The following is a 26,977-nucleotide window of genomic DNA, read 5'->3' as shown; positions in this document are numbered from 1 at the left end:
GACAGATCTGCCTGCGTTTCTTCCGGTACAGCGCCTGAGACGTGACATATTTAGAACACCCTTTCCTTTCCCAGATTCCTTCCACCCCAGCCCCTTATTTTAGGATTCTCATTTGCCATGAGGTTTACCAAATCTGAAGACTTTGGTTTAGGAAGTGACCTTAGTAGGGGACTTTATTTTTTAAAATTCTTTTGCTTCTTTATACTGTGTTATTAGTTTCATAATGTATAACGAACATCTCTCCATGCAATAGGTAAAACTCAGATTCCCCTGGAGAAGGGCATTGCAACTTGCTCCAGTATTCTTGCCTGGAGAATCCCAAGGACAGAGGAGCCTGGTGGGCTACAGTCCATGGCATTGCAAAGAGCTGGACACAACTGAAGGGACTTGAAAGTGAAAGTCAGTCAGTCATGTGTGACTCTTTGCAACTCCGGGGTCCATAGAGTCCATGGAATTCTCTAGGCCAGAATACTGGAGTGGTTAGCCGTTCCCTTCTCCAGGGGATCTTCTTAACCCAGGGATTGAACCGAGGTCTCCTGTATTGCAGGGGGATTCTTTACGAGCTAAGCCACCAGGGAGGCCCCTGAAGTGACTTAGCAGTAGCATATAATGAACATCCATGCAATAGGTAAACCTATCCTGCTGACAGAAACTTAGAGATTGGGTCAGAAGCACAGCATTCAATTAGAAGCTAGTATAGGAGGCCCACAAGAAAGAAGTAACACCAAAAGGTTTACAACATACATCACAAATCCGTAAGTTTAGGAAGCATGTGTCTCCCAGTTAACTTCAGGGAAAACATCAGGATTCAAGGCATAAGGCAAAAGTCGTCATGATGGTCATGGTGAGGGGCTCTGTGCCCACTGCCCACAGTTCCTACTGTTCAGTCACTGAGTCATGTCTGACTCTTTGCGACCCCATGGCCTACAGCATGCCAGGCTCCTCTGTCCTCCTCCACTATCTCCCACAGTTTGCTCACATTCATGTCCACTGAGTCAGTGATGCTATCTAACCATCTCATTCTCTTCCACCCTCTTCTTTTACTTTCAGTCTTTCTCAGCATCAAGGTCTTTTCCAATGATTTGATTCTTTGCATCAGGTGGCCAAAGTATTAGAGCTTCAGCATCAGTCCTTCCAATGAATATTAAGGATTGATTTTCTTTAAAATTGTCTGGTTTGATTTCCTTGCAGTCCAGAGGACTCTCAAGAGTCTTCTCTAATACCACCAACTGTCCATAGTCTGTGACTCAAATGCTTTTCCCTCAGATATTCCATCAGCTTTCTCACCTCCTTCCCAGTCCTTTACATATTCTCTTCTCTCATCCTTATCTGTGGCTCTCCGTGCCTCGGGGTCATGTCCCATCTAGACAGCAGGATAGGCTGCCTAACACGGAACTACCTACCATTTCCTCTAGGTACACAGTGTTCACAGCTCCCAAGGGGAGGGCTGGGGGCTCTCCTTTATTAGCATCTTGTCCATTTTCATTCTTTTCTCATTGTCCTGGTTGACATTTCCATGTTGAGATTTTTGACTGCTTGCTTCTCTTTGGACACGATTGCTCCTAGGCCTGTCCTTGCTATCTCACTGCAGGTGCTCCACCATGCCACTTCAACTCCCAGACCTGCTCCCTCTCACCTCCTACTCTTACAGGCCTCTAGGGCCCACACTCCCTCAGGGCCATGGGGAGCAAGGACTGAGAGGCAAGCAGTGATGAGCAAGGCACATGCAATTCTTGAGCGGGGGGGACTTCGTTCTCAACTTTGTTTGCCGTGGAAATTTATTTTTATCATCACATGAGTAGTCAAGGTGTTTTAAAAGAAACATGATGCGAAAATGAGTCAAAATTTACAAGTCAGCAGTTACTAAAGACATTTAATAATTTACAGTATTCTCAATCATAAACATCACACTTTGCAAAGGATACTTATTTGCTTAAACTTATAAATCTGGCTTCCCTGATGGCTCCAATGGTAAAGAATCTGCCTGCAATGCGGGAGACCCAGGATTGATCCCTGGGATAGGAGAGATCTCCTGGAGAAGGAAATGGCAACCAACTCTAGTATTCTTGCCTGGAGAATTCCATGGACAGAGGAGCCTGGTAGGCTACAGTCCATGGGATCACAAAGAGTCTGACATGACTGAGCAACACTTTCCCTATAAACAGGAGTAAAAAAGACGTCACCCAACAAGGTTGACAGTTCCCACATATCATGTCTCAATTTGGAGACAAGTCTGGTTCATGCTATACTCTTCTCACACCTCTCACCCACCATGCTGTGACTCTTAGCCAAGTGTGCACAGACCCAGGCTGGCCTATTTTGACTTAATTCAGCCCTCCGTTTTCTTGTCTGTGTCGTCACTGGTAACCATTTCTGTTGATTTGAAGGGTGTAGCTCCAAACAATGGAATGCTTTATCTCTTGCTTTTTTTTTTTTTAACTGACAGTGCTTTTAGTTCTGCAATATTTTGAGATACAGTTGACATACAGCACTATTTACATTTAAGGTATAGACCATTAATTTGACTTGCATACATCGTGAAATGATTGCCACAGTAAGCTTAATGACAGTAATCTAATATACATATGTGTGTGTGTGTGTATATAATTAAAGAAATATAAATTTTTCTTGTGATGATAACTCTAAGGATTGACTGTCTTAACAGCTTTCTTATATGAAACTCAGCAGTAATATATTTACTGTGTGGTAAATACATTATATCCCCAATACTAATTTATCTCATAACTGAAATTTTGTACCCTTTCACTACCTTCATCCAATTCCACCTCCCCTGTCCTCCCCCTCTGGTAACCACAAATCTTCTTTTTCTATAAATGTTTGTTTTTGAAGTATAATTGGCCTTCTATACATTTCAGAATGATCACCACAATAAGTCTAGTTATAATCTGTCACCTTACAAAGCTATTAATAACTCTTAACTGTGTTTCCCATATTGTAAACTTCATGACTCATTATTTTCTCCTGAACTTTATATCCCTTAATCTCTCTCACCTTTCTTTTCTCGCCCTACCTGTTTCCACTCTTGACAACCACCTGTTATCTCCTCTGTTACCTATAACTCTTGCTGTTTGCCATATTTGTTCATTTGTTTTGTTTTTAGTTTCCACATATAAATGAAATCATATGGTATTGTCTTTTTCTGACTTACTTCACTTAGCATCACACCCTCCAGGTCCATCCATGTTATTGTAAATGGCATTATTTCATTCCTTTTTATGACTAAGTAATATTCCTTTGTGTGTGTGTGTATGCACGTGTATGTGTGTGTGTGTGTGCATGCCACATCTTCTTTATCCTTTCTCCTATTGATAGACACATAGGCTGCTTCCATGTCATGGCTGTTGTAAGTAATGCTGCAGTGAATGCAGGGGCACATATGTCTTTTCTAATGAGTGATTTTGTTTTCTTAATTATCCAGGAGTGGAATTGCTAGATCATTTAGTGGTTCTATTTTTCATTTTTTGAGGAATCTTTATACTGTTTTCCCTAGCAGCTGAACCAATATATACTTCATTTTATTTCGAACAAAATTCTAGGTCTCCATAACTCCATTTGAGTCATACACAACACATGGGGCCCTTTTCTATGTTATCTTCTCCATGATAATCAACCATTGAGGGAATATTTACTAACTGGGAGCTGAATCTATTAAATAATGATCTCATTTTAACCATGCCACTATCCTCTAAGGTAAATGTTTCTATTCCTATGTTGTGATGAGAATTGTAAGGCTGATCAAATTTAAGTAACACGCCCAGTGCTATCCTAGTAGTAGCAGTGAAGTTGGTGTTGATATCTGTGGTTGTATGAACTCTAAGATAGTTCTCCCAATCTAAGTCTTAATCTGAGATTCTGTGGATAGTTTCAGGATCCAAAAATGGGTTTCAGGTCTTTGTTGGCTCCTGAAATTGAATCCCAGGTTTGGTTTGTTACATGCGTTTTATGGTAAAAGCAGCCATGCTCGTTGCTCAGTCATGCCCGACTCTTCTGTAACCCTATGGACTATAGCCCACCAGGCTTCTCTGTCCATGGCATTCTCCAGGCAAGAATATTGGAGTGGGTTGCCATTTTCTGCTTCATGGGATCTTCCTGATGCAGGAATTGAACCCTCATCTTCTGCATTGGCAGGTGGATTCTTTACCACTTTGACACCTTGGAAGATCCTGAGCTTCTTTGCTTCCTCCTGAAATTGCCCAAGTGCTGTCCTCTCCACCCTCATCAGATTTTCAGTTACGCATGTAACCTCAAACAGTATTAGTACCCATATTTTGCATTCCCTCCTTTTATTTTGCTCATTTACATGAAAGTCTATACTCCTATTCACATGTTAGTTTTGTGTCCTTCCTTCCATTTTTTTTCCCTTCCTTTTCTTCTTATGCCTAAGTGTAAAACTTAAACCTAATTTTCTCATATTTAGTCTTCCTAAGTTCAACTTCTTCATATCAGCTCATTTCAGACTCCTGGGATCCTAATTCTTATATCTGATATTTTTAACACCCATCTCTATTTCATGTCATCTGTCAATTCATATTTAAAAAAAAAAAAAGCTAAAACAAAAAATGACAGTTTTCAACAATTCTTGACTATGGACTATTGCTTACCTCTGGGGATCCAGGATGGAAATATAATCTCTTGCTCTCAGGCTTCTGACGAAATTATTCCTTAGTAGTCTCTTGATATGATACTAACCTCTATAGGTCTCTTTTGTGAAGGGTGCAAGTGTGTTTACCAGGGACCAGGCTGGATGGAGACAAGACAACACTTTAGACAGTCCAACTATCTGGAGATACTCCTTGAAGTTGATGTTTGTCAAATATGTATTTAACATTTATTTAATAGACACCAAAATAAAGTGGCTTTTCTATTTATAGGGTATATACATTTTCAGCCAACTTTTTAACTTCGTTCAAATTGTCTTTCAGGGTTTTTTTTTTTAATAACCCATAATCACAAAGAAAAGTAACTTAGGTAAATGGTGTTACAGTTTGTTCAAATTATAACCCCACATTCTAATTTTATGGGCTTCAGGTTGACACCTACCTTTCACCATTCTTGTTCTCACTTCCAATTTATATTTAAGTTTCTGAAACAAAATACTTCTTAGGGGCATATTCCAAGGGTTGAAATGTAGATAATGAACTAAATCACTTTTTTTAGATTAAAACAAAAAAAGAAACCACTTCACCATGCCTGACTCAGTTTTAGAATGTCAACTGACTCTCAGCCAGCTTGTCTCAAGGCTACTGGAGCAGCCTGTAATGCGGTTTGCGATTATGCTTCACAAGTAACTCAGCAGAGTAAGTTCAGCACCGGGAGAAGTGTTTCCACAATTTCCACTTGAGTGTGTTACCTATTTTTGCCAATTATGTTAGGAGTCTCATGTGGAAAACTGACTTAACTAGCATTGTATTTACATTTATCCTAGGGCTATTTTAATGTGCTTTATGAACTGGTGTCCCAGGCAGCTGTCCAGCTGACTCCTCCTTAATTGAGCTCTATAGACAGAATGAAATAAAGATTAAGTAAATATAGCCGTCAGACACTCGAGGCACACAGTAAATGCAGGCAGTCACCAGAAAGGAGTTTTGACTAGACTAGTTTGAGTAAATCCTTTGTTTCTTTGGAGGAAAAGAAGGTGATTTGTTACATCCTCAACTTCTGGCTGTTTTTTTTTTTTTTCAATTCATGGTGTTAGTGTAGGAAATGATTTAATCAATAGGCCAGAAACTTAGAGTTTACATATTTCTAAGTATTTTTTTCAGTTTATATGCATAAGTAACCTCTTTGAAGATGCTTGGATACCCACTGTTTCCTTCCCTCTGCCTTAGCAATTAAGATGAGCCAAACACGAATACCTTTTTCTGCCATACTTTGGAGTTTAAATATTACCGTATAGAATTTTAAGCAGAAATGTAAGCAGCGTTTAGGAAAATGACAATGGAGTAAATTGGTCAGGAAGAGAAGGTCCTGAGGGCCAGGACTCCAGGTCCTAAATGACTGCCATATTCCAGATGAGAAAGAATGTGAGAAGAGAGTGCTGATTCCTGAAAAAAACTCCCGCAGCTTCTTTCAGTGGTCAGTCCCCACACAGTAAGAATCACGGCTGAGAACATAGACAGCAAGGATCATAGCAGAAAGCTTTTAATTATGCTTCAGTCTGGAAGAAGACACACTGTTTTTCTAACTGTGCAATAAGAAATAAAAAGAGTTTCCCCAGTTTTACAAGGCTTCCCTGGTGGCTCAGATGGTTAAGAATCTGCCTGTAATATGGGAGACATGAATTCGGTCCCTGGATTGGGAAGATCTCCTGGAGTAGCAAGTGGCAACCCATTCCAGTATTCTATGGACAGAGGAGCCTGGCAGGCCACGGTCCATCGGGTCGCAAAGAGTCTGACACGTCTGAGCGACTACACTCTCCCCAGGTTTACACTGGGAAACTGACACACTCCTTGATTCGAGTGTGTACCCTCAAGGGCAGGAGTACCCTGCCACCATCAGACATTGGACTCCAAACCGAATGACTCTAGCCAACACAAATGATGACTCTCCTACACCCGAGTCCATGAGGAGACAACTCATTTTAATTTTGCCATGCTTTAATGATATTTAAATGACTCAAGTGGTTTTTATAAATGAATATATTACAAAGTTCATGTTCAAGAATTATCATTAAACCATAATGGACTTTACCATTTATTAGTTTCATAAATGTCACCTTGTTATTAACAATACAGGTAAAGCAACTTCACAAAAGTTTCCATTATCATCCATTGAATGAATCTTTGAATTTTTTGAGCTGGAGTTTTAGGCATTCTCATGTCACCCTCATAATTCAACTTTATAGTCAGGCTCATATGCATAAGCAATATGATGTTTTAGACTTTTCAAGATTCCATTTTCATGTAAGGACAAAATTTCTAAATTAAACATTGAGAAATGCTCTTCAGAAAGCAGTGTGGCCAGAAGTATGGTGACTACATACAGACTGCGCTTGTGTCCCCAGCATGTCCTATTCATGAGTGTCTTGTGCCAACCATGGTTTGGTATTTCTCCTCCCAAGTATTTGAAACAGCCACGTCCCACTGCATTTTAATCATTTCACTAATGCTAAGGGAGGAGCTATGTGTTGGCTTGTCAATATTCTTCTCCTTTTTCAAAATTCCTAAGACCAGGTCATATTTAGACGAACATGAAACACCCCAGCTTATGATTCTGTAAATCTTTAAATGTTACATTAGAAAAAAAAAAAATTGTCAACTTTTATTATTGAGGAGGCTTTAAGACACATTAATATGTATTTGGCAAGTGAAAAGGTCAAAATTGTCAGGACTGTAATTTCAAGAACACCCTGGAATTGATAGTAAAATAATGAAATTCTTTGCTAAATGTCTAATTGTCTGTATTTTCTTTAACATGGATGAATCATTTTACTCTATAATTTCAGAGCAGAGGTTTTTCTTTTTTATTTTGCAGGATTTTGTTCATATATTTATAGGGATTATGCATTTTTTAAAACCCTTTTTATTTTGTATTGGGGTCGCAAAGAGTCGGACCCAACTGAGCGACTGCTCTGATCTGATGTGGGGTATAGAGAGTTAGTACTGTTGTGATAGTTTCAGGTGAACAGCAAAGTTCAGTCTGTATTTTTAAAGAAGGCAATTAGCCAGTCTGTATTTTTTTAAAGAAGGTAGTTCTGGAAACAAATTAATTGCAAATCCAGGATTCAGTTTACTCATGACCTTAACAGACTTTTAATTCACTTTCGCTACACCTGTACGTTTGTTTTATTGTGGGCAGAGGTAGGGGAAAGCGTTGGAGAAGTCTCAGATGGTGTGTGGGATGCAGTTTTTTCATGAAAAATACGGCCATTGTCTCATTTGCCCACAGCTGTTGAGAGTAGGGGGCCTGCTGGAAAGGAGCCTTGGCAGAAGGCCTCACACAACGCGTTCTGCATGTTTCTCGGGGATGAATACTCATACTTGGTCTTTCCCAAGCAGAGATCTCCAACCGCTACAGTACCTTAGTCTGCCTGGTGAATCTTTATCAGATCATTTGCTTTTCAGATTGTTTGAACGTAACATTTACCATCAATGAAACTGAGATTTGTGTTCAATTACAAATCCCCAATAATCAACTGTACCTCCTTGAGGATGTATGTTTGGGTAAGAGGCTTGAAGAAGAGGCATGAGCTGAACTGGCCACAGCTACTCAAGAACCCCATTTGGGCATTGTTGGAATGCAAACTGTTGAACTCAGATGGACTTGTCTTACCATCTGGTTGCAATTTTGGTACCTGAGCCCTGGATGTATTATTCCTTTATATTTGAGTTAACTCAATCCAGTTTTTTTTTTTTTTTTAAAGATGGCCAGAACGTTGTCAATGCATATACTTAGTTTGATTATTTTGCTTGTTTAATTCAACTAACTTTTAAAAGTGCATGAATATATTCCTATTGCTAGAATATAAATATCAGATTGTGTGTTAAGCCTCTTGGCAAAAGATGGATGTTTTTCTCTTCGTTTTTTTTTAATCTGTGTGAGCAAGTCTCAATTGACCATGATTTTCAAGTTCAATAATATTTAGATAAAGTGTGAAAAATAGTTTCCTTATTTACTAAATTTCATTATTAATATAAATAGTTGTGTTGGAATATTTTGAAAGATGGATTTCTTTCTCAGTGGATTTTTTGACCCATCTTTAAAAAAAATCTGTTCCTGTCAGTACGTGCTCATGGGAATGCAGATGGTTTTGATACTGACCAGGGTTTTTGGTCTTCCCCAATCAATAGAAATTGACTAGAGGCCAGACAAGAAATTCAGGCAAGGCTTTATTGAGACTCCTATGCCAGCTATAGGAGGGAGCAAAAATAATTAACAGATTCTCTTGCTAGCCCTATCCTGGGGGAGAAGTGAGCTTCTTCCTTATATCGGGTGAGAGGTATTTCCAGGGGGTGCACCATAGGGGTGGCTTGGGTGTTTGCCCACCTCTCTAGTGGCATTGACTGCAGGGGGCATGATCAGTACCCTGGTTTTGCTTCACCACCCTGTTTTTGCTCCTGGCTCTTTAGAAATGGGAACCAGGTTTTTTGTTTGTTTTTTGTATTTTTTGTGCAGAATTTGCCCCAACTGTGAGGCACACAGTTATTTTTAGTCCCATATAGTTTCTCTGTTGCTGGAGGAGAAGTTTGTCCAGGTGCAAAAAGCACTGCAGCACTTGCAACAAAGCATCCAGGTCCCAGCTTGTCTGAGTTTCAGTGGTTGAAACAGAGTAGGTTTGAAGATGGTCTTAAATTGTTTTCCTCTCCAGTGCATGCTGAGAAACCTTTCTGTCCGCCTGCTCTAGGCCTCTTCCTGGGTAAGGCTGAGTAGAGGTGCTGAGCTCAGTCAGCCCTATCTTCGTGTTTTTCTGGTCTACAGGAAGGGTACTGAGGCTGTAGTGGTATAAGCTGATACTTACAGAGTATTACCATTGCCACGCGCTGTCCAAAGCACTTTGGACACACTGAGTTAATCTTTTAAAAAATTTGTGAGTTAGGTGTCTTTATTACCACCATTTTACAGATGCAAGTAATGAAGAGTTTCAGTAACAGAGGCTGAGAACTCCCTTTCCCTCATTTCCTGTATTTGCACTCCATCCTCTCTTGAAACCGTTTCAGGAGCATTTCGTCCTGCTGCCACATGTCATGGGAATAAACACAAGCTGAATTTCCAGTCCCCCAGTGGGAGACAAAGATTCGTTCCCTTCTTACCTGCCTCTCTTTGGGGAGCCCTTCACAAGCTCTTCTGGCTTCCTCTGTACTACACAAGTCAGATAATCTGGTTCAGTTCATGTTAGGATTTGTGTTTCATATATTATGCTACTTACATGTATTTCTCTCCATCATAAAGTTGACTTCTGGTTTATTTTAAATTATATAGAGATAAAAGATGTGTATAATAACTATGCAAAGAAGTGACTCATAGGAAAAAAAAACCTGATGCTGGAAAAGATTGAAGGTGGGAAGAGAAGGGGATAACAGAGGATGAGAGATAGGATGGCATCATTGACTTGATGGATATGAGTTTGAGTAAACTCCGGGAGTTGGTGATGGGACAGGGAAGCCTAGTGTGCTGCAGTCCATGGGGTCACAAAGAGTCAGACACGACTGAGTGACTGGACTGATAACAGCTATCCTAAGTACTCTTGCCTGGAAAATCCTGTGGACAGAGGAGTCTGGTAGGCTACAGTCCATGAGGTCGCTAAGAGTCGGACACGACTGAGCGACTTCACACTTCACTTTCACTTTTCATTTTCATGCATTAGAGAAGGAAACGGCAACCCACTCCAGTGTTCTTGCCTGGAGAATCCCAGGGAGGTGGAGCCTGATGGGCTGCCGTCTATGGGGTTGCACAGAGTTGGACACGACTGAAGCGACTTAGCAGCAGCAGCAGCAAGGTGTTATAAAAAGAAATCCCTTTGTTTATTTACTAGTTTCATTCAAGTCATTTATTAACCAAATTCCTTTGCTGACAAAGGTCCATCTAGTCAAAGCTATGGTTTTTCCAGTAGTCATGTATGGATGGGGCCACAAAGAGTCGGACACAACTGAGCGACTGAACTGAACTGAAACTGAACAGGTACGGATGTGAGAGTTGAACTATAAAGAAAGCTGAGTGCCTAAGAATTGATGCTTTTGGACTGTGGTGTTGGAGAAAACTCTTGAGAGTCCCTTGGACTGAAGGAGATCCAACCAGTCCATCCTAAAGCAAATCCATCCTGAGTGTTCATTGGAAGGACTGATGCTGAAGCTGAAACTCCAATAGTTTGGCCACCTCATGTGAAGAACTGACTCATTTGAAAAGACCTTGATGCTGGGAAAGACTGAAGGTGGGAGGAGAAGGGGACGACAGAGGATGAGGTGGTTGGATGGCATCACTGACTCAATGGACATGAGTTTTAGTAAGCTCTGGGAGTTGGTGATGGACATGGAAGCCTGGCGTGCTGCAGTCCATGGGGTCACAAAGAGTTGGACATGGCTGAGAGACTGAACTGAACTTTGTTACAAGATAAATTTATGTGCAGGAATGAGATATCCTCTGCCCTGGGGTTATCTAAGGCTGAAGGATTTCCTGAAATGTGAGGCTTTTAGTACTAAAAGTAATAAAGTTCTGGGCAGACTGGGGAAGTTGGTCATCCTTTGCAAGAATCAGGTCAAATTAAGTTTACTTTCATATCATGTACGCGGGCAAATTGCTTGATGCATAACAAGTGGCTAATAAATATTAATTGAATAATGAATGGGGGCTAGGCTTTGTCCTAGGGCTTAAGAGTAGAATGATTTAAATCCAACAGATGGCATCGCAGACAGAATAGCATATGTCAAGTTCTAGAAGTGAGAAACCTTAGTATATGGTTTGTAAACTCAGAAAACCCCATGCAGGAAGACACAGAGCAACAGGGAGGCTTATGCTATAAATGAGAAAGGTGTATATAATCCAGATTATTGAGGACCTTCTATTTAAGGTGAAGGAGTTGGGTTTTATTTTTCGTAAGAGGGAACAGCTTTAGATTTTTAAGCAGGGGCATGATACAGTTACATTGCCACAAAGGTAGCTTTGTAGACAAGATGGAAGGTAAATGAGAAGGATGGAGAGAATGAGTGTGATGGGTGGGTGGAGGGAGCAAAAGAGTGAGGAAGCTGTTGCAAAAATGCTCACAGAAGATGCTCATAGTTTTATTGAGGTTGGTAAAGATAGTGATGGAGAGAGAAAGGGCAAACAAGAAGGTAAAGGTTTGAGAACAAGGTGGATGGTGAAGTTAATTCACCTTGCTCACCTCCTGTCCAAATGGAGACAGAATGGGTAAGATGGCTGAAGGGATGTGCAGATCTCCTCCATGGATGGCTGGTGGTGTGGTGGAAGGCGGATGAGAGGAAGCCTGGAGAGAAAGTGAACTTCCATCCATTTGGAACTGTTTGGAGTTGACTGTGCAACAGATTAAGATGTTTGATGACATAACTGAGTCATCAAAAAGCATGAAGCAGTGTTCAGGATATGAAACACTATCCCCTACATGATAAAAGCTGTTGAAGTTTACTTCCTGATTGTAAAGATACTTAGTTTTCAATGGGAAATATTTATGAGATTTTGAATTTTTTTAAAATTTTATTTTATTTTTAAACTTTATAATATTGTATTAGTTTTGCCAAATATCGAAATGAATCCACCACAGGTATACCTGTGTTCCCCATCCTGAACCCTCCTCCCTCCCCATACCCTCCCTCTGGGTCGTCCCAGTGCACCAGCCCCAAGCATCCAGTATCGTGCATCGAACCTGGACTGGCGACTCGTTTCATACATGATATTATACATATTTCAATGCCATTCTCCCAAATCTCCCCACCGAATTTTTAAATAACAAAATGAGCATGACAGAGAATCTTACTCCCATATTCAGAAGTAATCACTATTAATGTCTTGAGAAACATCATTGAAGATTGATGCACCGATCTCTCTCTCTTACTATCTAAGACCACAGGGCATTTGCTTAAACTCCCTGTGCCTCAGTTTTCTCATGTATCAGATGGTTATTGGCATTCAATAGAGGGGGTATTAGCTGAGTGAAATATTAAACCCTCAGAAGAGTGTCTGGCCCATAGGAAGCACGATCAAAGCATCATCGAATATAACATATCCATCTTTTAAAAATAAATGGTTTGTATTTCATGCTGTTTTGTAACCTCCTTTGTTGTATACTATCATTCTTTACTGTTCATTAACTCGTGAACTTCCAGATGTTCAAGCTTGTTTTAGAAAAGGCAGAGGAACCAGAGATCAAATTGCCAACATCCACTGGATCATTGGAAAAGCACGGGAGTTCCAGAAAAACATCTATTTCTGCTTTATTGACTATGCCAAAGCCTTTGACTGTGTGGTTCACAATAAACTGTGGAAAATTCTGAAAGAGATGGGAATACCAGACCACCTGATCTGCCTCTTGAGAAATGTGTATGCAGGTCAGGAAGCAACAGTTAGAACTGGACATGGTTCCAAATACGTCAAGGCTGTATATTGTCACCCTGCTTATTTAACTTATATGCAGAGTACATCATGAGAAACGCTGGGCTGGAGGAAGCACAAACTGAAATCAAGATTGCTGGGAGAGATATCAATAACCTCAGATATGCAGATGACACCACCCTTATGGCAGAAAGTGAAGAACTAAAGAGCCTCTTGATGAAAGTGAAAGAGGAGAGTGAAAAAGTTGGCTTAAAGCTCGGCATTCAGAAAACTAAGATCACGGCATCTGGTCCCATCACTTCATGGCAAAGAGATGGGGAAACAATGGAAACAGTGGCTGACTTTATTTTATGGGCTCCAAAATCACTGCAGATGGTGACTGCAGCCATGAAATTCCTTCCAAGCTTACTCCTTGGAAGGAAAGTTATGACCACCCTAGACAGCATATTCAAAAGCAGAGGCATTACTTTGCCAACAAAGGTTCGTTTAGTCAAAGCTATGGTTTTTCCAGTAGTCATGTATGGATGTGAGAGTTGGACTATAAAGAAAGCTGAGTGCCAAAGAATTGATTCTTTTGAACTGTGGTGTTGGAAAAGACTCTTGAGAGTCCCTTGGACTGCAAGGAGATCCAACCAGTCCATCCTAAAGGAAATCAGCCTTGAATATTCATCGGAAGACGGATGCTGAAGCTAAAACTCCACTACTTTGGCCACCTGATGAAAAGAGCTGACTCATTTGAAAAGACCCTGATGCTGGGAAAGATTGAGAGCAGAAGGAGAAGGGGACAACAGAGGATGAGATGGTTGGATGGCATCACTGACACAGTGGACATGAGTCTGGGTAAACTCCAGGAGTTGGTGATGGACAGGGAGGCCTGGCCTGCTATGGTTCATGGTGTCACAAAGAGTCGGACACGACTGAGCGACTGAACTGAACTGAACTGAACTCTTAGTCAGTGAAATATATCTTTCTACCCCTTTAGACCAAAATTAATTTTTACTGCTAGAATTCAAAAGAGAACTGAAATGAAAACCAAAACAAAAATAGAAACCCACCATGATGATAACAAAACATTAACAAGGTCAGTCTTTGAAAATGCTTTGACTTGACCTTCAACTATCAACCCGTAGTGACCATTACAAGGGACAGTTTGTTACAGCTAGATCATCTTACTTTCTGATGAAAAAAAAAGAACCCAAAGGGTTTTGCTCTTTTCTACTGTCCTTTGCTCTTCTGCCCTCACATTAATAATTCTTCTAACCTTTAATGTCTCATTGATCACCTGTCAGGTGAGATTTCTACCTTTTATCCTGGCAGCATCTGTGCAGTGCTAGTTTTTCATTCATCTTCACTTGTGCTATTAAGGTCTAAATTTGTTTCTGTGACTAAATAGGGCAATTTATACCTTTAATCCAAACCATTTCTTTTTATTTCTGAAAAAGATGGGGAAAAAAATCCAAATGGCTGAAATCTTTTATCAGAGGCACTTGAAAAATCAATTTTTCTCAAGAGTGAGAGTGAGGGCAAAGAGGATTTTGTCACTGTGTTGGAATTCTAACAAACTGTTCTGTCATCCTCTAGAAGTGTCTTGGTTTAAAAAAAAGTCATGTTATGATAACCTTTAGAAAGTCAAGTGATTGACGTGCAGACATTGTGAGAGAAAATATAACCTCTAAAATAATGGTTGTAGGTAAAGCAATTTTTAAATTATGTGGTGAGGAAGCAAAAGAAATTAGCATTTCTTTTATAGCATTTGATGTATCTTTGTGGACATGCTGTTCCTCCTGTTAACTGAGGAATACCTGTTTTAGCACGATTTATATTGACGCTTTGCATTTATATAGTGTTTCGGGCCCTGAGCAGTTCATAAGCATTGAGTGTAAACAGTGTGCCTGCAAGCCAGGTAACTGAATATTCTGAACTCACAGATGGGGAGGCACCAGCACAGAGAGCTGTGTTACCCTGGGCTCTTAGTCACTGGGAGAAAGAGAAATGAGAGCTCTGAGTAGTTTTCCATGTTGAGAAACAATTAATTTGGCCTAAGAGTTTCAGTTGATTCTGCCTGCTTAGAATTTGGTCTTCTGGAAGCAGTAGCCTGAGTTTTCTGAAGACTTCTTCCACTTTCTGTCCTCATATTTTGGGTGAGGTTGATCCCCCAACTCTCAAGGGTGAGAATATGACCCAAAAGTGACTGCCTGGCGTAGTCCATTTTCTTGGCTACTCTAATGAGAGCAGTTCTGCAATAATGGCTAACTGTGGCTTGAGCTGTTACACCTATTCCTCTGGAGTTGCTGAATAACTGCAGTATAGGCCTGGTAGGTCTTGAGACTGTCTGTTGACTCCTGGATCAAACTGTACCTGAAGACAGAGCCATAAAATTTTTCATTACATGAGCCATTACATTATCTATTTCCCCTGATAAAGGTAAATTTTCTTTTTCAGTGAAGTAAAGAATCATTTTATAAGGTTATTAGATTCTTTTAAAAATTTATCTTTTAGGTTAGAACATAAAGTGATTCTTAAAGTTTTTATACCCTGATGTTCATTTCAACAAAGTATCAAAAGTTACTTGTCAGGAGAAATTCTGTTGAATAAGTAACAGAGGACAGTTTGGAAGTAGTAAAGTAAAAAAAAAATTGTTGATTTCTGAAAGATACAGAGAATAAATCTCAAGTATATTTTCATAAGTGTACTTTTGTGTTAGATTTTTTTAAAAAATTCATTTTGAAAGATTCATACTGATTTTAATCATGTTGCTCCTAGTGATGTAGCATATCCAGTGCTCTGATGTAGAATCGGAGCTTTCATTGTTTGTGTGTTTAAGCCTAGATTTTGGAGGTGATGTGCGTTCCTGTATGGCTTAGTTATGGTCAGGTATTTGGTAGAACAACCCCAAATGTTTGTCTTTTAAAGGTCAAGGCTGGACAGGGACAGTGGCAAAGAATGAGCTCTGATTACTTCCATGAGTAACTTTTCCCTCTTAATTGCGATGTTTCTGGGCCATCCAGAAAATGTCTCCCCAAGAAACCTGAGAAATGGAAAGTTCATGTTTCTCATTAATCCTAATCTGGTATAAGACTAACTGGGCTAATGATTGATGCAGAACAGCATGAAAAGTACGCAAATTGCATTTTCCATTTTAGTCACTGAAATTTGGTCTTGGGTAGTTTCATTCTCTTTTGTAATTTTCACACAGAAGAGGGAAAAAAACAGTTTACCATTAGGTACATGCAGGTCCCTCAACATCCCCGTCAGGTGTGTGTTAGTGCTATGCTCTCCTGAAAGTCAAGGAAAGTGTGCTGGGTTGGGGAGCTGGGGCTAGGGGTTAGGAGAGAGCTAATACACTGTTGGTGATGGACAGGGAGGCCTGGCGTGCTGCGGTTCATGGGGTCGCAAAGAGTCAGACGCAACTGAACTGAATACACTTGGTAATGCCTGGACCAAGATCAGAACAGTCAGCTTGCAAATGAGGTTTTGTAACCGCTATTGAATGCAATAGAGGCAGAAAAAGTCTTCCCTATAGGTATAAGGATGACAAATCTGAGTTGGTGCTAGTGGCAGCATTCATGGGAAGAGTAATTAATGTAGCTACTAGTGACTGAGTGCTTATAACATGTGAGACATCAGGATTTTAAAGGTGCTATCTTGTCCCACTATCACAGCAATGCCACAGGTCATATAAAGATACTTCTTCAAAATTTTCCAAGAGACCCTTCAGCAGTATGTGAACGGTGAATTTCCAGATGTTCAAGCTGGTTTTAGAAAAGGCAGAGGAACCAGAGATCAAATTGCCAACATCCGCTGGATCATTGAAAAAGCAAGAGAGTTCCAGAAAAACATCTATTTCTGCTTTATTGACTATGCCAAAGCCTTTGACTGTGTGGATCACAACAAACTGTGGAAAATTCTGAAAGAGATGGAAATACCAGATCACCTGACCTGCCTCTTGAGAAACCTGTATGCAGGTCAAGAAGCAACAGTTAGAACTGGACATGGAACAACAGACTGGTTCCAAATAGGAAAAGGAGTACATCAAGGCTGTATATTGTCACCCTGCTTATTTAACTTACACGCAGTGTACATCATGAGAAGTGCTGAGCTGGAAGAAACACAAGCTGGAATCAAGATTGCTGGGAGAGATATCAATAACCTCAAATATGCGGATGACACCACCCTTTATGGCAGAAAGTAAAGAAGAACTAAAAAGCCTCTTGATGAAAGTGAAAGAGGAGAGGGAAAAAGTTGGCTTAAAGCTCAACATTCAGAAAACTAAGATCATGGCATCTGGTCCCATCACTTCATGGCAAAGGGATGGGGAAACAGTGGCTGACTTTATTTTGGGGGGCTCCAAAATCACTGCAGATGGTGATTGCAGCCATGAATTAAAAGATGCCTACTCCTTGGAAGGAAAGTTATGACCACCCTAGACAGCGTGTTCAAAAACAAAGACATTACTTTGCCAACAAAGGTCCGTCTAGTCAAGGCTGTGGTTTTTCCAGTAGTCATGTATGGATGTGAAAGTTGGACTGTGAAGAAAGCTGAGTGCTGAAGAATTGATGCTTTTGAACTGTGGTTGAGAATCCCTTGGACTGCAAGGAGATCCAACCAGTCCATCCTAAAGGAGATCAGTCCTGGGATTTCTTTGGAAGGACTGATGCTAAAGCTGAAACTCCAGTACTTTGGCCACCTCATGCGAAGAGTTGACTCATTGGAAAAGACCCTGATGCTGGGAGGGATTGTGGACAGGAGGAGAAGGGGATGACAGAGGATGAGATGGCTGGATGGCATCACCGACTCAATGGACATGAGTTTGAGTGAACTCCAGGAGTTGGTGATGGACAGGGAGGCCTGGCGTGCTGTAATTCATGGGGTCACAAAGAGTCAGACACGACTGAGCGACTGAACTGAACTTACACCCATTTTAAGATGAAGAAACTGAAGTTTTGCAAGATAAACTTTATAATAGCAAGATTAGTTCATAATCATAGTTCATACTGTTCGTACATGGCTTAGCTGACGGGAAACTCTGGTCTCTGCTTTCTGAACCACTCTACAGCCTCAGTCCAGTTAAGAAAGTATAAGAAGAATTGGGACCAGAGACATTGTAAACTGAGTAGCTTGTTGACCAACCTGGATGAGAAGAAAGAAAATCATAAATGTTTCACAGATCCTCATCACAATCACAGCAATTAATACTTCCTTTTCGTAGCATTTGTTTCACTTTCATATAGTAGACTGGATTTCTTGCACCCCCTTTTACTATGTGTATTATGAAAACATCAAAGATAGATGTGAGCAGGACTGTGGTGCAGGCTCTGTTCACCATTCAGGGGAGCTTTGGCAAGTCTTTGCAGTTCTGACTGTTCTCATCCATAAAGTGAGGGCCTTAAATATGTACAGCTCTTTTGTTCAAACAAACTTTGCTTTGATACCATCACACCATAATGAATAGGAATGCAAAGAGTTTTTCTTCCTCTCTGCTTTTTCAGAGATGAGCTTTAGTAGTTTTTGCTGGATTCAGGGTGGTACTTAAACTGAACTCACAGTACCTCTGGACCCATGTCTGCAGTTGGCATCAATGCTGATTGGTTGCTGCTTAGCTGGGCTTTACCAACTGTTAATATTTTCTGACTCATGTGTAAATATCACTACTTATTTTTTTAAATGTATCACTTCTTTCCAGTCTTTCAGCTATCAATTTTGTTATTGTTGTGGTAAAACATGTAAAATATAAAACTTACTATTTTAAAATTTTATAAGTGTATTATATTAGTGGCATTAATTATATTCAGAGTATTCTGAAACCATTATCACTATGTCTAAATCTTTTTCATCACTCTAAATAGTAACTCTGTATCTATTAAGCAATAAAACTCCCATCACCATAATCCCTAGACCTGGTAGTCCCTACTTCCTGCCTCTGCAAACTTTCTGGACATTTCATATAAATGGATTCATACAGAATTTGTCCTTTTCTGTCTGGCTGCAGTCTATGGGGTCACTAAGAGTCGGACACGACTGAGTGACTTCACTTTCACTTTTCACTTTCATGCACTGGAGAAGGAAATGGCAACCCACTCCAGTGTTCTTGCCTGGAGAATCCCAGGGACAGGGGAGCCTGGTGGGCTGCCATCCATGGGGTCGCACAGAGTTGAACACGACTGCAGCGACTTAGCAGCAGCAGCAATGGGCTGGATGAAGCACAAGCTGGAATCAAGATTGCCAGGAGAAATATCAATAACCTCAGATATGCAGGTGATACCACCCTTATCGCAGAAAACGAAGAAGAACTAAAGAGCCTCTTGATGAAGGTGAAAAAGGAGAGTGAAAAAGTTGGCTTAAAGCTCAACATTCAGAAAACTAAGATCATGGCATCTGGTCCCATCACTTCATGGCAAAGAGATGGGAAAACAGTGGCTGACTTTATTTTTTTGGGCTCCAAAATCACTGCAGATGGTGACTTTAGCCATGAAATTAAAAGATGCTTACTCCTTGGAAGGAAAGTTATGCCCATTCTAGATAGCATATTCAAAAGCAGAGACGGCCAATAAAGGTCAGTCTAGTCAAGGCTATGGTTTTTCCAGTAGTCATGTATGGATGTGAGAGTTGAACTATAAAGAAAGCTGAGTGCAGAAGAATTGATGCTTTTGAACTGTGGTGTTGGAGAAGACTCTTGAGAGTCCCTTGGACTGCAAGGAGATCCCACCAGTCCATCCTAAAGATCAGACTTGGGTGGTCATTGGAGGGACTGATGTTGAAGCTGAAACTCCACTTCTTTGGCCACGTGATGTAAAGAACTGAGTTATTGGAAAAGACCCTGATGGTGGGAAAGATTGAGGGCAGGAGGAGAAGAGGATGACAGAGGATGAGATGATTGGATGGCATCACCGACTCGATGGACATGGGTTTGGGTGGACTCCGGGAATTGGTGATGGACAGGGAGGCCTGGCATGCTGTGGTTCATGAGGTCGCAAAGAGTCAGAAATGACTGAGTGACTGAACTGAAAGAAAGTGAAAATGAAGTCGCTCAGTCATGTCCGACTCTTTGTGACCCCATGGAGTATAGCCTACAAGGCTCTTCCGTCCATGGGATTTTCAAGGCAAGAGTACTGGAGTGGCTTGCCATTTTCCTTCTCCAGGGGATCTTCCCGACCCAGCGATCAAACCCGGGTCTCCCAAGTTGTAGGCAGACACTTTTACTGTCTGAGCCAGCAGTTAACTGAATGACTAATTGAATATTTTTTTCAAGTGGTTCTTGGTCTTTTGTGTATGTTCTTTGGAGAAATGTCTATTTAAGTTTTTTGCCTATTTTTGAATGGGTTGTCTTTTTCTTGTTCATATCCTGTATATTAAACCCTTATCAGATACATGATTTGCAAATATTTTCTCCCAATCTATTGATTATCCTTTTATGTTGTTGATAATGTCCTTTGATGCATAAAATTTTGTTAATTTTGATGAGTTTTAATTTATCTTTTTTTACTTCTAATTATTTTGTTGTCACTGCGAAATTGAAGGTTATAAACATTTAACATTTTTTTCTAACAGCTCTAAGGTTTCAACTCTTATATTTAGGTCATTGTTATAGTTTCGCTAAAGTTTTGTATACAGTATGGATCAGGGAGTCAAACTTCATTCTTTTGCGTGTTAAAATCCATTTGTTCCAGCATCGTTTGTCGAATGGACTTGGCACCCTTGTCAAAAATCAATTGGTCAAAGATATATGGGTTTATTTCTGTATTCTGAGTTTTATTCTGTTATTCAGTATGTCTCTCCTTCTGCCCATACTGGACCTTTTCAGTGATTGCTGGTTGTTGCTTTGTATCAGTGATTGTACTTATTCTTAGACTTCCACTGCCTCCTCTTGGATTCGCTACTTCTGATCCATGTGGCTTAAAAAAAACAGTCAAGCAAGCTTATAATACCTTCATATGACTAGAGTTTTGGAGCTTCTCTTAAAGAACAAATTGGATTTGGTACAATGGCTTTGTGATATACAGTCAAAGCCAGCAACCTGCTTTCTCTCTCTCTCAACAGAACCTCAGATAATTAATTCATCAGGTAAAAACAGAAACGTTCAGTTTGAAGGGCAAGGAGGTAAAATCCCATGAGCCCGGTCTCCTGTGAATCTATGTGTTATATAAACTATTAGGGCAGAGGTGACATCCTTCAGAAAACCCTTTAACATCAAGGAATTTCCAGTTTATTTTTCTATTATTTTGCAGGATTATAGTTTTCTAAAGTTCACCCTCTGGATAAACTGTGAATTATGCTATATGAAAAAAAGCCTACACTATTAATGATTTTTCCATTTATTACTAGCTTTAGGAAAAAATATTTAAATATCTATTTACACATAATTATAATCTAGGATTTGCATGCTCCACAGAGTTGACTTCTCCTGAAGGATCTCAAAAGAGAGAAATTCCTGTTTGACTCTGCGGTCAGTCTTGCCCATGGATCGCCTTGAGCATTACTGGATACACAAGATGACAAAACGGTAGTAGTTTGTGCTACCACACAACAGGACCAAAATGACGGTTGTTTCAAATACTGTGAGGGTGTGCTCCGTAAATTCACTAAGGTGACCCAGGAGTGTTGATCTGAATTTATTTTAGCCTCACTTATTGTCACTTAACAGAGTAAACAAGAACTGATGGCTCTTCAAACAGTCATAATAAATTACAGTTATGACGAACACAAATGCCTCATTATGTCTGGTCAAGGTCTGTTTCCCTTTTATAGAGCTAACTGGTAGAAAGCATTGTTTTTAATTCACGAATGAATATGCACAGGAATCTTAGTTCTCCTATTTACATAAACCTGATAGACAATTAATCTTCAGCAGAGTACCTAGAGAAGGCTTAGAAAATGTAAGCCGTAGATAATGTTAAAATAGTTCTAAAATATCAAATGCTTTAAATACCAAAATGCCACTTTTATTAGCCTTTTATTACCTCACTTGTAAACACTTAAAACCAGTAACAGTTTAATGTGATTATAAGGCATATGTGCAGTTGGGTTAAATATATTAATAAAGCAATTAGTGTTGGTTAATTAAACACTAGAAAAGTAGTTGAAATGTTTGGACTCTAAAAAGACATTCTTTAGGGGGTTTCTGAACTTAGCTTAAACTTTTCTTGATATTTGTGCTGTTAGGTCAACACAATTTAGAAAGGATTTGTCTATAAGAATGGGGTAGCAGAGAACCTTGGGTGTGATAGAAATTTCAACTCTTGGATTGCTATGATGAGTAGACAGTTGCATACATTTATTAAAATACATTTATTAAAACTCATTACATATTTAGGATTTGAGTATTTGTCTATATGTATACACTTTGTCTATATATATACATATGTGTTTGTCTATCTTTACACACAAACATACTCACAGAAAAGGAGAGTCCTGAACATACCTTTGAAGCCAGCCATCCTTGTAGGTAGATTCACTGTCCTATAATTTGGTTGTACGTATCAATAAACTTCCTTAGGCGTAAGTGTAAGTGTCAATTTGCATAGTGTCTTTGTTACTCTTGTTTCTACCTGGAACCCTTGTGGTGTGAGGAGAGGGGTTACCATCCTTATCGCCATGCATGTGAATAGGACCCATTTACTTCCATGCCCAAGTAGAGATGTACTTGCCAACCTCATTCAGAAGAAAGGGTATGAGGAAGAACCTTGATATCTTGAAGCAGAGCTGTGTTGACCAGCAGTGTTAGGAGCAAGTTTGTATGGGATAAATCCTGTCTCTTAGAGAATTGAGATGACACCCTTTGTGCCAGTACATACTTCACTCTCAGAAGATATTTCCTTCATCCAAGATCACTGGACTGACTCATACAATTATAAGCTTTAGAATGGTGGTATGGGACTTTCTTCACGTCATTCCATGCAGAGACAGACCTTAAGACTACCATTAGCATTGTCTTTCTCCATGTAGTTGGAAACACCATGATACCACAGCTGTGGCCACTTTTTTTCAGTTTTTAAAAAACAAACTGACTCATGCTCCATGGCACATGGTGTCCTAGTTCCCTGACCAGGAATCAAACCTGCACCCCCTGCGTTGGAAGCATGGAGTCTTAACCACTGGACTGCTGAGGAAGTCCCTTGATCTTCTTGTAAAAGACTTGCTCTTAACCCCATGGGCAATAAGAACCGCAGAGACCAGCAGTCTCTGTACAGGAAAAACACGGAGAAGCAGTTCAGTCTTGTCCCTCAGTCTGTTTATCTGCAGCCTCTTTGGTACTTAGGCTTGGGCTTATAAGCACAGGAAAGTAATCAATAGTTGCATTGGTTTCATAACTCAAGTACTTGTAATACCAACATAGAAGCAAGATTTAGTTTAACTAAATTTGAATAGATAATATTTGATTTCTCCCCAGAGGAAGCAAACTAAATTTTAACAAATGTCTACTCCTTACAAGCACAGGGCCCTTATTAATCATCACAACAGCCCTGCAAAAGTTTGATTATTATCCAGTTTTGTAGACTGTAGGTCCCGTGAGAGCAGAGAACGTGTTCATTTTGTCCAAAGTATCATCAAGTATCATTTGTTAACTGATAGTGTCAGAGAAGTGAAGTAATTTATCTGAAGGTCATGGTATAGCATCAACTTTAGGAGAATCTTCTGTATGGGTTAATGTTAGGTTTAAAATTTTTAAGGAAGAGAAGACTGATTTTGGCCTCATCAGCTTCCCCTGTCTTTCTATCTTTCTGTCTTTATGTGCATTCTCTTTCCGGTTAAGATCTTGGAGGCTTAGTTGTTGCTGTGTACCAAAGTAAGCAGTGTCTCTGGAGACAGGTTGAAAAAGCAGATTACCAGCACTTTGCCAGAACAAAAGAAAGTTTTTAGCCAGAAAATATTATGGTCAGAAAACAAAAAGGAATTTCTAGAATAATGGAGGCATCCAAATAGAAAATAGCTACATAGGAAGAAGGTCAGACTAAATAGGTAGGAACTAGCAATCCAGAGAAAACATAACACTTATTAAGGACATTGTCCCTGAAGGCACAATATCTGCTTTCACATCCTATTTGTCACTTCACATTAAGTGGTATTAGATAAATTACTGAGCTTTCATATCTGTAAAGTGTGGATTACATGCTGACCATTGTTTTTAGGATTAAATAAGATAATCTTTATAAAAATAACTTTATGATATCTGGCACATAGTAGGTACTCAATAAAATTTTGATGACACTTGGACACATAAAGCCATAGGTATGAACAGTTAGTAGAGAAGGAAGCAGTGATTTTTTTAAAGAGATTAGCTTTGAGAGTTCCCATTTTGTGCCTCCTAGCTTTGTAAGTGACAGATACAGAACTGACCCTGGAAATCCATCTGATATCTCCCTCTCCAGTCTGTAGATCCTAGAACTATACTGTATTGACCCACTCAATCCTTTTGCACCTCGAATGCTCACATGCTCTTTATCCCTGTCAAAACTATCATTCTCTCAAGGAAGATATGCTGTCAAATAGGTGTTATGGGTAAAGTTCTTGTTAGTTAACTTGATTCCTTCCAGCTTTTTTGTTTTTCAAGATGTGAATATTTCTAAATATCCTTATATTTTGACTGTGCATTAGTGAGACAAGTGAAATATAAGGACTTTCAGATAGTATAGAGAGATGTTTTTCATGAGGGAGGTTGAAATCATATCCCATGTATTTATAGCCAACAGTGCTTTAGTAACTTTCATCTCTAAATTTTCTGGGCAAACAGCTGAACATATTTTTATTATAATCTCACTTCCAAATTACTGTGAAGTCTGAGACATCTGTGTGTCTTTATACACAGCCAGCTGAATCACTTGATTAATTATGTTACTTCATTACTTCAAAGTTATACAGGCCACTTGATGGAGTCCACAAACTAAGTAATCCTCCTTTGGTGATTAGTTTACTGTCTAAGTTAATCTGGGCTCTCCTAGAACTAACAGTGTAACTGCTAAATTGGGCATGTTAAGCATCCAGCATGATCATTGCATGAAGTTCGTTACACTGCCATGAGAAGAACCATAGTTTTAAACTGTGAGTCTCGCTCAAGACTTGTTTCAGTCAGTGGCCTTCAGCACCGTGGAAAGATGTGAGAGACCTGTCATGAGTGATACTCCTTTCCTTCTCCACCAGAGTTGGTGCTTTCTATGTGACTGCGCGCTTGCTCTGTACATTGCAAACTGATTGTTATGTAAGTTGATTTGCTTGTTTTCTTCTTCTGAAAATAGTTTCCCTGTTTTCTTGATAGCATGTTTTTACTTTCAAACAATCCTTCAGAAGCACAGTTAGGTGTGTTTTTTTTTTTCAAACAAAGGCAGTTGAATGTGTTCCCATTTCCCTTTTCAAAACCCATTCTTTAGATCAAGAATTGCTTCCTTTTCTTAACAAAGATATTTACAGAGCTGTGGACTTTTTTTAGTCATCCACATCAAATTATTACCATAGAAGTTGCAAAGGGAGTTTCTAAATCTGCCGTGAGTATTTGATTTACAGTAATCATTCCAGTATTTCTAGTGATGCTTTGCTGGGGAGGGATTTTTAAGTTTCCTTAATAATTGGTTTATACACCTTTAACAAAATTTATTAATATGTTACATTTGTATTGAATACCCTTGACGTTATGGACTTAATATAAGTGATTTCAACTATGTGAAAATGATCTGATATCTATGACATGGTTTGATTTGTTTTTGCTGAGGTAAAATATTCAAACTGAGCACACAGACAAGCTGGTGTGCTGAGTACAAGTCATCATCTCAATGCACATTATTCACTGAATATATGGTAATTTCTCTGCAGTAATTTAAACCTTTGTCTTTTTGTGAAAAAATGACTATAAATCACAGAAAAATCTTCAATTAAGTTTAAAACATTAGCGTAGATTGTGAGTGCATGCAAAAAGAAAACCAAAGTGAAATATGATTCCAGATGAACTCAAGAGTCTTTACAAACTAGCATTCACAAAGTGAGGATTTCTGAAAGTAATGATAATACCACCCAGAATTTTAAGGGTTTATTTCAGGAAAGGAAGGCATGATTCAACTCTAATGTCAACTCTGACTGACTTATGAGGTTGTCCACTTATTTTATCATGTCTTAATTTGTAATTGTATGTATCCTTGCCTTTTCCCCTATCATCATGCAAAAATAAATTGCAAAATCAATGTAGAAGCTATTATCATTTGGTTATCCAACCTCCATTTCTTTTCTTCTCGCTGCCTAAGAGAATAGCAGTTTTCTTTATCTAGTCTCCGCTAAACATTATGTTTTTTCATGTGGTAGTGGGGATAATGATTATTCTAAGCCAATACCTGGCATGCCTCCTAGAACGTATTCTTAGCCTAGAGCATCCATATTCAATTGGCCCCACTAAATGAAAGATAAAGGCTTATTTTCAATAATCAGAACTTTTTCTCTCTGTATTTTTGTGCTCTTGTCTTCTCCCCATTCAGTTTCTCTTGCTCCATAGCTCCCCTAAATTTTCCTTCCTTATTCACATATTCACTGATGAATAGTAGTAGCTAACAACAAGAGAAGTTATAGGCCTAATTGTCCTACTAACCACTTGTAACCAAAACAGGAACCTGCTTTAGGGTAGAGATCTGTTGAAGATATCAGGATAAATACTACCAAGAATACCAAATATTTTCAGTGTCATAATTAACTTGTGTATCGAATTGCACCAAAAAACTGGTCTCTTTAAAACTCCTTTTATGTGAAATGATACATTTAAAAAAATACATTTGACCCCAAATAGTATTTTTGTTTGTAGCATACAAAAGTTTCCTACTTAATATACTCAGTGAAGATAGGAACTTTCTTTTCATTTTGAGGGCACTTGTATCTAGACCAATGTTTTACATTAAAAATACATTTGTATATAAGTTTGAAATCTCTGTAAATCTTAATTTGGGTACATTAGTTTCTTTATGAATAAACTTACCTCTTCCACCAT

The 26,977-nt window shown here is 39.3% G+C and overlaps 1 pseudogene; it reads right to left on the bottom strand.

Annotated features, from left to right (window-relative positions):
- Window positions 1–808: 808 nt before the first annotated feature.
- Window positions 809–26,977, bottom strand: LOC113880467 (annotated as a pseudogene).

This window comes from Bos indicus x Bos taurus, chromosome 22 (assembly GCF_003369695.1).
Source record: "Bos indicus x Bos taurus breed Angus x Brahman F1 hybrid chromosome 22, Bos_hybrid_MaternalHap_v2.0, whole genome shotgun sequence".
Classification (NCBI taxonomy): Eukaryota; Metazoa; Chordata; class Mammalia; order Artiodactyla; family Bovidae; genus Bos; species Bos indicus x Bos taurus.
This window is presented reverse-complemented; position numbering and strand designations above follow the sequence as displayed.